The sequence below is a fragment of the Chrysemys picta genome, chromosome 1 (assembly GCF_011386835.1).
Source record: "Chrysemys picta bellii isolate R12L10 chromosome 1, ASM1138683v2, whole genome shotgun sequence".
Taxonomy (NCBI): Eukaryota; Metazoa; Chordata; order Testudines; family Emydidae; genus Chrysemys; species Chrysemys picta.
The window spans coordinates 209,081,375-209,094,314 of NC_088791.1; the positions used below are offsets into that span (position 1 = coordinate 209,081,375).

The following is a 12,940-nucleotide window of genomic DNA, read 5'->3' on the forward strand; positions in this document are numbered from 1 at the left end:
TTTGGGCTGTATAAGTAGGGGCATTGCCAGCAGATCGAGGAACGTGATCGTTCCCCTTTATTCGACATTGGTGAGGCCTCATCTGGAATATTGTGTCCAGTTTTGGGCCCCACACTACAAGAAGGATGTGGAAAAATTGGAAAGAGTCCAGCGGAGGGCAACAAAAATGATTAGGGGTCTGGAGCACATGACTTATGAGGAGAGGCTGAGGGAACTGGGATTGTTTAGTCTCCAGAAGAGAAGAATGAGGGGGGATTTGATAGCAGCCTTCAACTACCTGAAGGGGGGTTCCAAAGAGGATGGAGCTCGGCTGTTCTCAGTGGTGGCAGATGACAGAACAAGGAGCAATGGTCTCAAGTTGCAGTGGGGGGAGGTCCAGGTTGGATATTAGGAAACACTATTTCACTAGGAGGGTGGTGAAGCACTGGAATGCGTTACCTAGGGAGGTGGTGGAGTCTCCTTCCTTGGAGGTTTTTAAGGCCTGGCTTGACAAAGCCCTGGCTGGGATGATTTAGTTGGGAATTGGTCCTGCTTTGAGCAGGGGGTTGGACTAGATGACCTCTTGAGGTCCCTTCCAACCCTGATATTCTATGATTCTAAGATTAAGCAGTATTTAGAGGGAATCATGTATTAGATATCTAAGTAAGAAAGGCTGAAATGCAAGACCTGTAGGCTGAGGCCTGCAAGGTATTAGCTTAGCTATTTTAGGCCTTGGAGATAAGAAATGCTGACATAAGTAAGTGACTGAAGAATAACCCGATGCGCTAAGATTATGGGAAAAGAGATACCAAGTGGTAATATTGCAAAAAATTAGCCTGAAGATTAATTTTAAATCACAAAAATGCTGTAGAGGCACATCTGTCTCTAACATGTGTCTTAGCCCCAGGGTATAGGTAGTACGTCAGTACTAATGAAAATAAAGAGATCCTACACAACCTGTAGAATTCGGGGTCTCTTAAGTTTCTAGGGGACACAGACCAATAAGGGAAAAGAGGCTTGACACTTTCATGTACATGTGCAGAATGTAGGTATAGACAGAATCACATAACAAGGGGGTGCCCAAAGTGGGAAAATTGCACTTGGGAGACCTCCAGCAGGAACCATCCTTGTACTGATGATCAATCCAGGAGAGCGCCATCAGACTCTAACACTATCTAGGAGGATGTGAGCATGTCTGTAGCTATAACTGGTGCATGGATATATCTAGGAGTTGTATATGCTGTGACCTTCATAACTTTGTTGGCAACTTTAATAAAATTGATAAGAGATAGTGGACCTTGTTCTTGTGATTATATGTATTACTTGCTATGGTTTCATGTGTTCCTATGAACTCTCAATCTAAAACAAGCAGAGATAACTCCATTGAACTTTAGACTGTAGCTGCCAGAGCTGAACCCTAGATTGTGCACTATAACATCACTAAAATTAACTTTAGCTAAAAATAAAGACTGCAGTGGCCTTAATAAAGACACTGGATTTATGGCTCATTACAACAATCTGTAACCCACTGACCCCCTCCTTTTTCCCCTATGATGACAGAGGTGTCAAATGGGTCACTCTACCTTGAATGGTCCCTTACAATTTGTGCTAAAACATCTGTTCCACCTTGCATTTTGCTCTGATGCTAGGAGTACCTTTTCCAGACCTGAAGAAAAGCTCTGTGTGGCTTGAAAGCTTGTCTCTCACTAACAGAAGTTGGTCCAATAAAAGATATCACCTCCCCATCTTGTCTCCCCACACTCTGTCACACTTCTATTCAGCCAAGGACCTAGAGATGACCAGCACAGAGAAAGGAAATGGAGCTGAGGCAAGTACCACTGCTTTCCTTTCCCCATGCACAGGGGGGAGGGGGAATCCTTCCATAAGCAAAGGGAAACACAAGTTAAAACTGCTGTGCCCTTAGGGGTGAATCAGGAAAGTAAGTAAGAGTACTGAATGGGCTCATGGCATCATAGAGAAAGGATACAAGACAGCAGTCTAAAAGGAGTCATTGGAGTGTATAAGAGAATGGGGAAAGGATCAATAAAGCAGTACAGCAGCATACTAGCCACCTGGAGGCAACCCTGCGTGATGTCAGACTGTATTGGTGGGACTACACAAAGCCTTGTGGTGGCAGCAGACTCACCGAAAGAGCAGTGCGGTGTGGAGATGACTGAAGAGTTAATCGCCGCATGGGGATTGTGAAATGTTCTCAGCTTCTGAAGGACATTCAGGAAATATATTTCACAAAATGGTTCCTGCTAAGAATTGTCTCACAGGAAACAGAATGTTCCTCATTGAATATTGAAGAGAGGACAGCAATTTGGGGGCAAGATTTTCAAAAGTGACAATTTTTGCAAGGCCAGCTCAGAACAGCTCTGATTTTCAGAAAACACTAAGCATCCACCTTCTCTTCATTTCCAGATGAGAGTCAGAGCTGGGGACCTACAACCAATTACGCGATGGGACTGGCTGGACCCTACTCACTGGAATAAGGAGCTTGGGCACTCTAGTAGTGGGAGTGAAGCACAGGGAAATCCACAGGAACTTCTGCTCTAGGATGGACTGAGGCATTTTGTGAACTGGACAAGCTAGCAGGTAGGGCTAGCCAAAACCTGGATATTTAATAGCCTGTTACTTTGGTGAAGATCCTGGGTAAATAAATTACTAGGCAAAAATAGAATAAGGGAGATTTTTTTAAAATGGTTTATGGGAAAGGAAGATTTAATGGGCATACAGCTCGGTTAGGCAGCATATTTTGTTGGTATAATTTCAGTATAACAACCAGGAGCTGGAACTCTGGCTTAGAATTAAATTACAACAAGAGCTGACCTATGTACTTCTATTTATACAATCCTAAAACTTTTGTCCTTTAAATGCAAACTATTTTGCTGGAAAGTGGTTCCTATTTTGGGGATAGGAGTATAAGAACGAGCTGAAGAAAAAGTCAATAATAATTTATATGATACCTACAGTCTTCTGTCCACAATGGGCAAACTCCAGTGCATTTCTAAATGAAAGCTATTTATCAAAGGAAAGAAACATATTAAACATGTCACAGGCAGGCATAGCAATAATTGGGGCTTTTAGGAAACTGATGTTATAGGCTGTCAGTTCCACCACTTTAAACCAATCAGTCTCAAGTGTTGTTGAAGTATTTAGCAAACGTAGGTTTAAATGCAAAGCTGGCTGAAGTATCACTCCAGAGGCAGAACGTTTGACTGAAGAGATATTGCTGAACATTATTCAAAAGCTACCTTCATATATTCCTCTGTCATTCTGCCCATTAATAAGAGCATGTTACAAATATATGGCAGTGTCCCTATAGCTGGAGATGAACCAAGCAGTAGTTTGAATTATTTGATTACAAACCACCAGCATTTATTGAAAAAACAAAAAACAACAAGGCAGGAAAAAAACAGATCAGCTGAATAAAAGCATGGCATTTACCAAAAGAATCCAGTAAAAAAAAGATAGCTAGGTAGAGACTGATCCTGAGAGGGACAGAGACCCAGATCTTTAAAGATATTTAGGTGCCTACCTCCCATTGATTGCAATGGGAGTTAGATACCTAGATTCCTTTGAAGCCTAAGCAACCACCAGTCAATGAGAGTCAGAGGTACTCATCACAGAATCATAGAATATCAGGGTTGGAAGAGACCTCAGGAGGTCATCTAGTCCAACCCCCTGCTCAAAGCAGGACCAATCCCCAATCATCAGGCCCTCTGAAATAGCAATGCTTAAAAAGTTGCTCCCTGCACTTGGATTCATAAACACACACTTGGGAGGGGGCAGGAGTGGTGGCATATTGGGCTTATTCTGTCTCAGGAGGATTTATTTTGTCCAATGCACAAAAAGGTAACAGCTGTAACATTTAACTGCTTTGATTTTGATTAACCGAAGGTTCCTGATTTTGACATTCTTCGTGGTCAGCAAGCTTTCCCTGTGCACCTGCTAATCGCAGCCATGCAGTGGCACTTCAAAGAATACTGACTCTCCCAAGTGCTCCATGATAGGTGATATTTTCTCCTCAGTCACCTCTCACAAAAAGTCAGAAGGTTGTTTTCCTGCTCAGAATGGACTGCAGGGATTTTTACCTCAAAACAATGCCAGACTCAACTGTGTGCGTTAACAACAAGATTAAGAATAGAGAGAAGCAAAAACACATTACATCGGAAGGAATGGCATGATGATGGGGTGGACAAGCCTTGGGTTCACCAGGACAGGAAGAGGTTAATTGTCTGTTGTGGAGACAGAGGCTGGAGCTGTCCCTAACCCCCAACACCTGTCAGCACTATCAAGCCTGGAAGGAATGACCCTCCCCCCCCCCCCCCCCGACCAGCTGGAGGAATAAAACAGGGGGAATGAAGCAGGCTTTAGAGCTGGGCTGTCCTCAGTGAGGAATCTGGTATTAGATGCAGAGAAAACTTCAGGATGAGCCTGAACTGAACTATGAATGCTAGGAGCAGAGAGCCAGATGGACTTCATGTTGTCCTATTATCATTTGTTTGGTGACAAAGTCAAATACCAAGACTGGGATGTCTCTGTCACACAGGGTGTGAGAAAGACACCTGTTCACAGGTGTGCATAATGTATCTTGTCTCAATCGCCTCAAAAGCTAGCTTAGATAGGCACCACTCTTTTTGATTATACCCTATAGTTCTAGAGCACCATCCTCTCTACGGCTCACCCTGTTCTTTCCTGGCCCTTCACAGGGCAGATCAGCACAGATCCACCCTATGGTAGCAGGTGTCTCATGTCATCCTCCATCTTTGAATCTCCTTGAAATCCCTCATTTATACTTCTGATCTACTCAGAAACACACTTCCACCCTATACTTACCTCCCCTGTACTTACCTCCCCAGGCTACGATCCCTCTACATCTCAGCTAACCTCTCCACAGATCAGAAGCTTCTTGCCACCAAGCTCTAAAATTCTGTCCAAAATTAAGTCCAAGCATTCAAAAAAATCATGAGGCACGTTGCCTGTATCATGAGATTTTAGACAATAATAAATGTTGCATTTTTTAATTTTTCCTTCTGGTTTCGAGCCTTTAGATTTCATATTTTCATGATTTTCCCCATGAAGCCTAGAAACTTACTATTTTTTTTTAATATGAAAGCTGAGCTGCTCAATCACAGGCCTCCAGGAGCTGGGGCTTTAAGAGAAATAGCAAAGATCACAAGACGCACAATATAATTGCTGGAGTTGGCAACATTTCCCACCTGATACTTGTAGACTAAGAATATCCCCCTTGCACACAACCGTCCAGGTCAGAAAACCCATCCTCCACATTCTGAACCCCTCCCTGACCTGCGTGATACACACCATTACCATCACCAAGATTAGTAATTCCCTTCTCTTAGTTTTTGGTAGGATTGGAGAAGGAGTAGCAGAGGCAGCAGGGAAGGACAGTAGCTGCAGGGTGCTCCATATGGTCTTCAATCCTCCCAGAAGCTGTATGGCCTGTTATATGCTCCCTTCTTCTGCTGGATGCATGGCCTGTGGCATTCAGGTGTATAGCAGCCTTCAGGAGCTGGAACAGCTCCAGCTCATCATGAGACCTCCACTGGTGGTAGATGGTATGACACTGCCTAGTATGTCTGCCACACTACACAGTATCTTTGGGGTATCTGATAGCTGTGGTATTATTTGTGGATCTTATCCCCCATTATCTCAGAACAACCATCTGTAAGCTGCAGATCCACCTTTGGCCTCTAGTAGTCACTGTGAAGCCTCCTTTCAGGCATACTGTCTGACTTCCCCTCTGCCTGCTCCCCCTGCTGGACTTGTGCAGAGAAGCCACAGCTGCAGCTGCAAAGAGAGGCAGGGAGGTGGCCGCACAGCAGCCAGTTGGCTGGCAGGGACAGAAGGTGTGTGTGTCCGGGGGAGGGGGACGGGGACGGAGCTCAGTCAGTGTTAGCTCCAGGTTACCCCAAGCCTGACCTCTATCCCCCAATAAGAACCCCTACGTCACAGCCAAATGCAAGACCCCAGCCATCATCCTCCAGAGAGGCTGCAGCTCCCCTCCTAGACACCACCTACCTGGCTATCCCAGCACTTCCAGCCCCCAATTACCACAGACACCTCTCAGCACCCACCAGCCCAGCCACCTCAGAATCCACCCACCTAACCTGGCAATCCTACACCTGTCAGCAATCCAGCATCCCTGGACACCCTCTCAGCCTCATAGCTGCCAGATTATATGCATTTCCATGTTCTGTCTGCCTCACTGCTTGGGGAAGGGTGTATTGATCATACACTGAAGCGTATAATCATATACAAATAACTTGAAAATATGCAAATTAGCTGTTAAATAACTAGCATAACATGTTACACACAGAGCTGCAGAAAACATGGCAGCCTTGAAGCTGGGGCAAGAGGAATAGGAGGTGTCTAGGCATGTTGGGGCAGGCGGGGGAGGGGGTTTGAAGTTCACACACTTATTTTGGGCTTGGTTCAGACTATTTTCAAAATCTCCATAGTGACCTGTAAGGCTTTCCTGAATTTTCCTAGCAGCCCTTCTATTTTATCAGCTATATTTAAGTTTTCCTAATAATTTAAAAAACAAAAATAACCCCCAAACAAACATTTTCCCCCTGTCTTTTATTCCTCCTGGAAGTTTGCTCTTTGGATGTACCACTTTGCCCTCAGCAGCTTGTGTACCTTGCGGTCGCAAACACTGTGGACACATTAATCAGTGACAGTAATCCGAGCTGCTCCTATCCAGTGAGTATTTTCCTTCCTACACTGTTTCTGCTGGGAGGCAGCGATATAACAACTTTAACCAAGGCAAGAGTATATGGGGTGAGAGAGGAAAGTTATTTGCTAGTGGTTGGCATGCAAATAGCAGTGATGTCAGTTGAGGGCAAAACGTAATTCCTTCTCACTCTGTTTTTTCTGGGGGCAGGGGGAAAATGGGACAGAGCCATCATTTGTAATTTAAAAAAAAAATCACAAATACAAGGATTTTGGCAAATTAAATAAAACAGAAATGGATCTTCATGGATCATGAGTCTCATAAGCCAAAAAGCGGGGGTGGGGGTGAAAAAGCTTTGCAAGTCCCCTTTGACTACTGGTAAAGCCAGTATATTCAGTAGGGTGAGACTGAGATTTTAGTTCACTATATGCTCAGCTAAAATTGCAGAAGGAGGTATATGATCAGTTTTTGGAAAAAAGCCAATTAAAAGTAAGTATTAGAACAATACACAACTCTCAGCACAAGCCTATTAAACTCCCTTTATTTCTATCAGCTTATGGTCCGCTGCTCAAGGAAATTCCAGAAGGGTTCCTTGGACACAGAGTCTGCCTAAAGAGTGGACAGATGAAAATGCTAATCACTACCATCATATTCCTTAAATCAACTTGAAACTATTAACATGCATCCCTCTGAAAACAATAAATATACTTTTTAAGTCAGGAACAAAAGTATTTGCTAATGGTTTGATCACATTTTGGTGGTATTTGTGTAAGAGGCAATGAATTTGATGCCAGTTGTGACTAAATACATTGCAAGGGTCCTTACACCACTGATACATGTAAAGGACTCTGTGAGGATTAAAAGCCCAAAAACAGTTACAAGAAGATACTACAGTTCCACATTCTATATAGTTTACATCCCAATTGTCACGAGCTGCAAAATTAAATTCTTCAGTGACCTTGTTTCTGTATTCCAATCATAAAAGTATGGTCAACTGCATACAAGACATTAAATTATCTGAATTTTACCTAGATAACTTCATATGACATCTGATACTGGCCTGTTAGTTTTAATCAGCATTTCAAATTACAAGGGAGCACCCACAAATGAAGTAGGTAACCCCATCAAGTACAGATTTTTTAAAAAAAATGAGAATTAAAGGCCAACTTTTGGCCTAACATAGGGCCAGATTTTGCCACCGTTACCGATACCAGATAGAACTTTCTGCTGCAAGTTACCCCCACTGACTTCAGTGGAGCTAATCATGGGTAAGATACCACTCAACAAGAGTTAAGGGCATTTGAATCAAGCCCTTACATATCATGCACCTTTAATAAAGTCAGGGAGACAAATTCAGCCTTACTGTAAGTGGATGCAACTCTACTGACTTGAATGGGAGCTGCTAGTGATCAACACCCCTGAAAATCAAGCCATTTACTCAGGTGCTTAAGGTTAGCTTTATGTTCCTAACATCAGGTATTCAAGTTTCCTAATTCTAGATTTTTAAAATATATTTTCTCTCTCTCTCTTGCTTATCACATTATGTACTTAGATTGAAAGCTCTTTGAGGTCAGGGACCATCTTTTTGTTCTACATTTATACAGTGCCTGGAACAATAGGGACCTGGTCCATGACTAGGGCATGTAGCCGCTATGTTAAAACCAACATAAACAACAGCATACACACATACTTCTTCATAGTGAACCCCCTATTTGTATTATCAATATTGTTTGTCATTAGACATCCTTCAGTAGTTGCCTCTCCAAAATCAGTATTTACTGCTATGTACAACATTGTGGTACCTAATACATCAGATGAGAGATTTCAAAAGCACCTAAGTGACTCACTACAAAAGTTATTTTTCCTCTCTTGGTATCCTACTGTTAATTGAATTGTCTCGTTAGACTGACCTCCCACTTGGTAAGGCAACTCCCATCTTTTCATGTATTTATACCTGCTCCTGTATTTTCCACTCCATGCATCTGATGAAGTGGGTTCTAGCCCACGAAAGCTTATGCCCAAATAAATTTGTTCGTTTCTAAGGTGCCACAAGGACTCCTCATTGTTTTTACAAGCCACAATGCGACTTGTGCTCCTAAAACACTTAGGGACTTTTGAAAATGCCAGCCCACAGCAATTTTCTAGACCTACATTGGATAGCAACTTTGCTTACATATCACAATATGTTGGTAAACTCTGACTTTTTCATGGTGACCCATATAAACACAATCTTGGGGTGAAATGCACTTAACTTGCATAAGTTGAGTAGTATGAAGTTTAAAGCCTTGTCTACACACAAAATTAAGTTGACGTAAGTTAGGTCGACATACAGCCACCGCAATCATCACCAGGAGCGCTTCCATCTACTCATCTGTGTGGGGCAGTGTGGGGCACTAACAGCTGGAGCTTCCCCCTCACCCCCTTCTGGGCTGACAGCAGGGCTCACTGCTGGAGCCCCGCCTCTCTGGGGCTCACAGCTCAGGCTGTTGGCACTGCGTTGTCCTAACTACATCAACCTAAGCACCTCTGATGGAGGTGAAGTTATTAGGTGGGTGTAGTGGTGACTTATATCGGCAGGAGCAACATTGTGGTGTAGATGCTTACAGAGTTAGGTCAACCTTATGCCTTATGTCAACCTAACTGTAGACCGAGCCTAAGATATTGTCTGCATCTATTGCCCTGGGCTTATATTTTAGTACCACTCCATGCTATGCCCAGTCCTGAGACCTGATTGTTAAGCACCCAGGATAAGCATCCTAAGAGATTCATTTGATGCATTGTCCAAATTCCTTGTTAATTTGTCCCAAACTTACCAAAATAAATAAATAAATCTACCAAATTTACTATGGAATAAGTTGATGCCTCTGAAATTTCAGTTGGACAGCTCTTAGTTTTGCACACTTAGGATAGGGCGGCAAAAAAGCCAGAGCCTGCCCTGCTTGGAAGGCACCAATGACCATCTGTTGGTGCAAAACCAGAGAGAGCCAAAACAGACTCAAATCCTCAATTGAAACTGGAAGTGAGTGACATTTACGTCACACAAAAGAAACAGAACTCAATGAAACTAGCAAGCAGGCCCAATATACCTGACCTCATCCAGACTGATGAGGCACACTTTTATTTTTTAAAGATGATGTCCATTTTAAAGGCCGCATTTGACTCCCAAAATTGATTTTTTAAAAAGAGGGCAAATCTTGACCCCAGGGCCTGGCTCAAGTAGCTGGGCCAGGAGTTGAACAGATGCACAGAGGCGCACATGCCTCAGAAAAGTGATTCATCTTCATTAAAAAGACGTTTCGCTTACTTGCAGGAATCCGCAAAGTCAACATCTCACCATCCTCACTTTTCTTTAGATAAGGAAACCAAGTGAACTATGAAGCAAATAGTGTAGCCCAGACTTTGAGTTTATGTATTAATGGAGTTATCTAAGTGCATAAAATAAAATAGCCTCTCTGAGAAGATTAGATCTTTAAATTATGTTTGTGAGTAATTAGTTTTCTGAGGAGCACATGCTGATTTTCTTTATCAGAATTACTGTCATAGAACAAACAACACCACATTCATCACAAACAATTAGCTTGACAATTTTTTACCCTTTTTTCTGACTGCAGAAAAAAAAATGAGGAGATTGTGATTTTTTTGAATGTATTCATTGAAAAATATTTCTCAGTGAATTTTGGTGTCTTTTATTACTCTATGGATTGATCATGAACAGCTCGCTGTGAGTACTCAGTTAAAATTCAAGCTGTGTTAGCAGATTGGTCATATAAGTGAAGTTAAATAGCATTGTTTCTTGTCCTTGAATGGAGGGCTTTAAATAAGCCCTTGGGCCTCTAAATCGCTCAGCAAGAGGTAGCAGATAAATTGGATTATGGAATTTTAGAAAATTTTAAAGCTTTTATTTCCTGGGCCACACAAGCCTTACCCAAGGCATCATTCCTAGAAAAATTAGACTATGCAAAGAATTATTGGTTAGGTGCAGAATTTACATTTAAATTTCTTCCACCAAAGTAATAGTATGCATATGCTAGTCCCTGATTGCCATGAGTGCAGTTAGTTTCTTGTCTGTGTCACTTAGGCCCTGATTCAGCAAGGTACTTATGCATATGTGTAACTTAGGGTATGTCTACACTGGCAGAGTTACATTGCCGGCAGTTATATCACTGCTCAGAGAGCGCTGAAAGGAAACTGCTGTTGTGCGTTCACAGTCAGCTGCCTGCACAATAGAGTGTTCACACTTGCGGCACTTGCATCGGTATTCAGAACTGTGCGCTTTGGGCAGCTATCCCACAGAGCATCTCTTCCTCTTCTGCCGCTAAGAATTGTGGGAAGGTGGAGGGAGTTGTGGGGCATCCTGGGTCCTGTCCCAATGCCCAGTGATGTATAGCTTCGCATCCCAGCAATTCCTGAGCTTCCGTCCGCATTTGGAGCCATCTTTCAATGGTTTGTGTACTGTGTGCTCTGCCTCTTCGGTCTGCAGGAATGGATCCAGAACTGTTGACCAATATGCTGCTTGCTCTCCCTATCACGTCACAAGTGGCAGTGGAGTAATTCCTTAAACTGCAAAGGCAAGAGGAGTTCGATATTGATCTCGCCACGCATAGTAGCTACGACATGAGATTGCTTGTGGCATTCACAGAGGTGCTGACCACAGTAGAGCGTTGCTTTTGGGCTCGGGAAACAAACACTGAGTGGTGGGATCACATCATCATGCGTGTGTGGGAGGACAGGCAGTGGTTGCAGAACTTTTGGACAAGGAAAGCACATTCATGGGACTGTGTGATGAGCTTGCCCCAGCCCTGTGGCGCAAGGGCACGAGAATGACAGCTGCCCTGCCATTGGAGAAGCATGTGGCAATTGCACTGTGGAAGCTGGCTACACCAGACTGCTACCGATCGGTCGCTAACCAGTTCAGAGTGGGAAAGTCGACTGTTGGACTTGTGTTGGTGGAAGTGTGCAGAGCCATTAATCGTATCCTGCTCTAAAAGACCATGATTCTGGGCACCATGCATGACATTATGGATGGCTTTGCACAAATAGGCTTCCCTAACTGCGGAGGGGCGATAGATAGCACACATATTCCAATTCTGGCACCAGACCACCTAGCCACCGAGTACATTAATCGGAAGGGGTATTTCTCTATGGTTCTTCAGGCGCTTGTGGATCACCATGAACCTTTCACGGACATTAACGCGGGCTGGTCCAGAAAGGTGCATGACATACACATCTTTCAGATGTTCAGGAAGCTGCAAACAGAGACTTTCTTCCCCGACCAGAAGATCACTATAGGGGAAGTTGAAATGCCCACTGTGATCCTGGGAGACCCTGCCTACCCCTTGTAATACTACTCAAGTATTAAAAGCTCCACGGGCGCAGATCCTCAAATGAATTTATTTCACATGTTTAGGTATCTTGTTGAATGCAGTGTTGTTGTAGTTATGTTGGTTCCAGGATATTAGAGAGACAAGGTGGGTGAAGAAATGGGTTTTATTAGACCAACCTCTATTGGTAAAAGTAACAAGCTTTTGAGCTACACAGAACTCTTTTTCCGGTCTGGGAAAGGTACTCAGAGTGTCACAGCTCAATACAAGATGGAACAGATTGTTTAGCATAAGTAGTTCATACGTACTGTAAGACACTGCGGAGCCTCCTCCAGCCTTGGAGCGCCCTCTGCAGGCCAATGTCCCACTGTCACTGGCCCCATGTCCCTTCTAAACCCCGGTGCCCCTCTCCCTTGGGTGCTGCCCCCTGGCAGTACCCCCACTCTCTGGGCTCCCCTCCCAGGGGAATCCCCACCCTCTATCCCCACCTTGCCTCAGTGTTCACTGCCAGTCCTCATCTAGCCCCTGCACTCCGTACCACTCATCATCGGCAAGGACAGTTTGAACCTGCTGCCTCCACCTACTCCCGGGCTGCACCTCTGCAACCCCAGTACCTTTTCAGGCCTTTCGCTAGGCCTGCAGCTCCCCAGCTCCCTTGCCCTATTCCCCAGCACTGCTCTACTCCGGTACCTTACTCAAGTCCCAGGCAGCCAGGCCCGTCTCTTTCTGTGCCTAGAGAGAGACTGCCTGTGCTCCCAGCCCACAGCCTCTTTATAGGGCCAGCTGCAGCCTGATTGGGGCGTGGCCCAGCTGTGGCTACTTCCCCAATCAGCCCAGGTTTTCCCCTACCACATCCCTCTCCCAAGGCTGTTTTAAGCCCTTCAGGGCAGGAGTGGGTGGCCACCCTGCTACAGACACCATTCAAGATCAAATAGATCAT

General features: G+C 44.1%; 1 protein-coding gene across 1 annotated transcript in view; it reads left to right on the top strand.

Annotated features, from left to right (window-relative positions):
• Positions 1-1,998: 1,998 nt before the first annotated feature.
• LOC112059376 (uncharacterized) overlaps positions 1,999-12,940 on the top strand; it is a 66,413-nt gene continuing 55,471 nt past the window's right edge. Inside the window, exon 1 of the mRNA XM_065579252.1 lies at positions 1,999-2,577. The gene's annotated coding sequence lies outside the window, so the exon portion shown is untranslated. The remainder of the gene's footprint in view (positions 2,578-12,940) is intronic.